This window comes from Solanum pennellii, chromosome 2 (genome assembly GCF_001406875.1).
Source record: "Solanum pennellii chromosome 2, SPENNV200".
In the NCBI taxonomy this organism is placed as follows: Eukaryota; Viridiplantae; Streptophyta; class Magnoliopsida; order Solanales; family Solanaceae; genus Solanum; species Solanum pennellii.
In genome coordinates this window covers 31394758-31400021 of record NC_028638.1, presented here as the reverse complement: position 1 = coordinate 31400021, position 5264 = coordinate 31394758, and positions in this window count along the sequence as shown.

The following is a 5264-nucleotide window of genomic DNA, read 5'->3' as shown; positions in this document are numbered from 1 at the left end:
TGGATTATTATCGAGCAATCCACCTCGTTACAGTTGGACTATTATCGAGCCATCCACCTCGTTACAGTGGAACATTATCGAGCCATCCACCTCGTTACAGTTGGAACATTATCGAGCCATCCACCTCGTTACAGGTTGAACATTATCGATCCATCCAGGCCTCGTTAAAAATCATGCATCGCGGAAATCATGCATTGCGAGTTGAAATCCTGCATTGCGCAAAAATCACGCATCACGAAAATCATGCATTGCGGAAAATCATGCATCACGAAAATCATGCATTGCGGAAAATCATGCATCGCGGAAATCATGCATCGCGTTGAAAATCATGGATTGCGAGTTAAAAATCATGCATCGCGGAAAATCATGCATTGCGTAAATCATGCATCGCGAGTCAATAATTATGCATGACGAGAAGATTTTATGCCTCGTCAAAATTTATACATTGCGAGAAGATTTCATACCTCGCTGAAATTTAGACATTGCGAGAAGAATTTATACCTCGCTGGAATTTGTGCATCACGAGAAGAATCCATCCCTCGTTGAAAATCATGCATCGCGGAAAATTCATGCATTGCAGAAAATCATGCATTGCGAGTCAATAATTGTGCACGACGAAAACATTTCACGCCTCGTCAAAGTTTATACATCGCGAGAAGATTTTATGCCTCGCTGAAATTTAGACATCGCGAGAAGAATTCACACCTCGTCAAAATTTATGCATCTGGAGAAGAATCCATGCCTCGTTGAAATTTTGTGCATCGCGAGAAGATTTCATGCCTCGCTGAAAGTTATGCATCACGAGAAAATTCATACCTCGCGGGAATTTATGTATCGCGGGAAGATATTCATGCCCCGCAAGAGGACATACACGGATAAAGAAAGGGAAATCGTGCATCTCGAGAGCAATATTTATCCATCAGCCTCAACTGCATTCTTTTATTTTTGATAAAAGCAAACATCAAAAAGAGCATCAAAGATGACGACAAAAGAGACATCAATATCGCATCAACATTTATTTATTTCGACATCAAGTATAGAGTACATTGAAGATTATATTGCAAAACAAGGCATAAGCTTTATTTGCTGGACATCAGACCGATCGAGTCGACGTCGAATATGGAGGAGAACAATGAAGTGTCGACATGGTAAAAGTCACTGTCCATCCTAATTGCATTTTTTAAGATGACGAGTTTTATCTCAGTCTTTGTCGAGAGCATCCAAAAGGATGAATTCTCCAAAACCACAGGTGCGGACGACATCAAAAAGGATGCAGCACAACGTGGAGCTTTTTCTTAGCAGCGAACTGGGACACAGTCCAAAGAGGAATGTCAAACTCTTAGGACGCGAGCAGAGGAGCGACTTCCACCACAATCGAACCACCCTCTTGAGGCATGCGGGTCTTCCTTTAGTTCTGTCAGTTTCAGTCTCGCATCCGGAAGTTTCGATCTATCGGAAGCAAGCTTCCAATCTGAGTGACAATGCGCGCCACATTCATGGCTAAGAGGTTACAAGCCTCTTTTTCATACTCATTAATTCGTCACTGGTCCAGAACCGAAGGTTATCTAGCATAATAGATTTCTTTTTCCACCGATCGAGTCGAACTACACACAGCCTGATTCCGAAGGTTTAAGGATATGTAGGCGGATTCTATGTCGAAAACTCGGTTGTATTCCAACATTCGCTCTCGAATTCTATTCTCGAGCATTTCGATACTTTCATAATTCGGTATCAAGTGGCTTTTGATTCTTTCAAAATCGTGCGGTAAATCAAGCTTATCGAACTATAAGTGGCCTGAATTCTCATATAGCCTGAGGTATGTAGGAAACCTGTTTCAGCGGTTCGGCCATAAATCCCAAACCTTTTGTTGATTCCTTCCTTTAAAAAATGAATGGGGTTGGTCAAAATTGGTTTGGTCAATTTCATTTTCCTCGAGTTGCTTGCATCAACCCAAGTAAAATGAGGGACAGTTGTTGACACCCAATTTTGACCCACGTCGGTATAAATTAATTATTGAGCTTCGTAAGTTTTCCAAATTATTTAAATCAATTAGTTTTATAAATTTTGCGAATATAATAATATAATGAACTTTATGTTACGTCGGATACTTTTAGCATAACTTTAGATAATATACATATATTAACATAGTTATGTATATAATTAGTATATTTCATGATTACTCAAAAACCATCTAAAAAAATATTTTAATATCTTAGTTAAATTATACTCATACTTTGAATAATTATATTACTAAAACAAAAAAAAAGAAGCTCATTAATTAATTAATACAAATTCGTTTAATTAAGGTTTAGCCAATTAATCATCCTAATTCAATTGACTATTTAAGTAACCTAACCTAATTAATTCCCTTCTTCCCCTCCAACCCGTTTTCGCCAGGCCCAAATCAAATCCGACCCAATTAAATCAAGCCCAATCCCTTCCCCTCAACCCAACCCAATCCCATTTCTTAAACCCGCCCAGTTCCCTATACCCGACCCAAGTCTCCCCCCTTTTTTCTTCTTCCCCCAAGCGTTCATAACGCCAAAACGCAGAAATTCCCAGAGACGCCAAATTTCACAGAAAACGTAACCCACTCGACAAAATTCCCAGAAGCCGCGTACGAGAACAGAGCTTACGCGCAGAAATTCTCAGAAAACAGCAGCCGCGATTTCCCAGAAGACAGAACCCGCCTGCGTCTCCCTCACGCGCAAGGAATTTCCCTTTCGTTTCTTTTTCTTCCTCGCTCAGCTTTCCCGTACAGCGCGTCGTAGCTCTTCCTCTCTCCCCTTGTCTGTTTGTGCGTTCGTTTTCGGAAGGGTGTAAGGTGCTCGTACGAAGAGAGAGCGACGTGGCGATATCGCAGCACCTCTCTTGTCCTTGGAGCGAGATCGGACGGCTGTTCGCACCTTTCCGTTGGAGAATGGTACGAAGCTCGTACTGCTCGGCCCCAACCTTATCCCTTCGGATTTCTTTTGATTTCAAATGGAGACTTGGAATGTCGGTTTTTCCCCAACCTTTTCCCTTTTTTCCCCCGCCTTCGTAGTCCAAGAACCGTAAGAATTCTCCCTCTATATAAACTCCCTGCTTTTGCCAGAACAGGGGTTGGAGATTTTTGGGTTGTAAATTTGGAGGTTGGGAAAATTTTCGAAAAATCTCCTTTGAGCTTGCAACGTCTTTTCGAGTCGAAGTATATAGAGTTCTCTTTTATCATAAACCAAGGATAGAGAAGGAGAGAACCTGCGAGAGCCATCTTCGATAAAATATTGTAAGGAACTTATAGACGACAATGAACTCGGTCTGGTTTTCATTTTCTCGCCCTGTTTCGTCTTGTTGTTTGGGTCGCTGTCGAATCGCTTCTTGAATCCTCGCGTGAAGTGGTGAAGTCGTCAGCTCGCTCGTCGTCCCTGTCGCTGCTCCTCAACAGGTAATCTTCCCCTTTGCCTTTTACTACCTCTTTGTCTTCTTCCGTTTCGTAATGTTTTCTCTGTCGCTTAGCATGTTGGGTTCGCTGTTAGTCGAATTTGGTTGGTAGTTCGTTTGTGCTGGGTCAATCTGTTAAGTACTTAAATGTTGAATACATGGCCTGTGTTGCTGTAAATATGAGATATTATGTCTGTTGGGTTTGGTTCGAGTTCAAAATATATCGCATGTTGTGGTTTGCTCGATGGTGTTCGTCCATTTGTGTTGATCTCTGCTTTTTTCTGAATTTGTTATGGTGCTGTTGCGATCGATTTTTCCCGCGATTGGTGTTCGCTGTTGAGTTGTTTAACCGATAGAATCTGGGAGGTGTTCTGGCTTGTAATGTCGAACAAGTTGCGTGATACTCTTCTGTATACTCAAGCTGTCATCCAGCTTCCTCTCTTACTCATACCATTCTTTTCATATCGTTTGAATGATTTGCTCCCTTTTGTTCGTCATTAAGAGTTATATTGATTTTCTTCTTTGTTTTAGCCTTAAGCATGAGTCGAGTAACGTGTGAGGATAATAGATGCCCTTGAATGTTGTTTTCCGGCCCAAGACCATCGTTAATTTGTTCTTCTTCATGTTTGGCTGTTACAGCTCATTTAGCTCTCAAGTCGTTTCACTCATCTTAGTTTATATTCTGCTGGTTTGGGATATGAGTAATTCTGTGCATTTCAAGTTGAATAGATGGAATAAGATGTCAATATTTTGAGTTTGTGTGATCATTTTGCCACTATTAGGGGAGCCATCGTGTCTTATTTGTTATCGCTCATTGAGATACTTTGTTAGGCTGTTTTCATAAGTATAGGTCCATATCTTGTTCATTGAGCATATATGATTTCCTTATCTCGTTGTTCTAATGTTTGCCCTATTCACTTCCATCATGAAGTTTGGTGTTAATTTCCAAAATGTGCTTTGTCTTGAGTTCGTATAAAATTGCTAGGGTTGTTTTACTAGGCTTACATTTAGTTTTGTTTTACTAGGCTCACATTTAGTTTATGTTAATTAATAGATCGTCTCAAGTCTCACTTGGCAACAATGTGACCCATTTGCTTGGATTTAAATTCCTCTTATTGTGTTTGAATGATTTTTAGTTATTTTTATCAAATTCACTAATTAGTCGTTGTAATCTTTATCCTTTTGATTTTCTTGCATAAACGCCCTTCGAACGAGTCATGAGGACTCTACTCTTGCATACCCTTGATTTCTTCATCGAGCAAAGCCCCGACACCGGCGAGAAGATCCGAAGTTCGAGGAGTACGAGAAATTTGAAGAATGGATTAGAAGACTTCTTCATTTTTTCATTTTGTATTTTTACTATTTTTGTAATGGGCATAATCCCTCTTGTCGTTATTTTTACTTTCTACATTTTATCTGGTATGTTTAGACTAGGACAGGTGAATGGGTCAAAAACCCAAAAATAGGTGGGTCCAAAATTCGGTCAAGGCGAACAGAACCCGAGTTTGGACCCAAATCTCTATCTCTCTCTCCCTCTCTCTCTCCCTTTATTACTTATTTGTGCGTTTGTTTAAATGTCGTTAGCTTAGGATTAGAAGAATCCAAACCCCATCGAAAGCCTTTTATTTTATCAAACTTAAAAATTTAAAATTAAATTTAAAAACGATAATCGTTTCAAATTCATAAATTGGTTTAGATAAAACTTTAAAGAAGTTCAACTTCGAAATGGATTCGCAAAATTACAAGACAAACAATAAATATTTCAAAACTTGTAAAGTTTGTCTAGAAGTTCAAAAATTTGCAAATCTTTAAAAATAAAATAGTCAAGTAGTTAATCGCCGGAA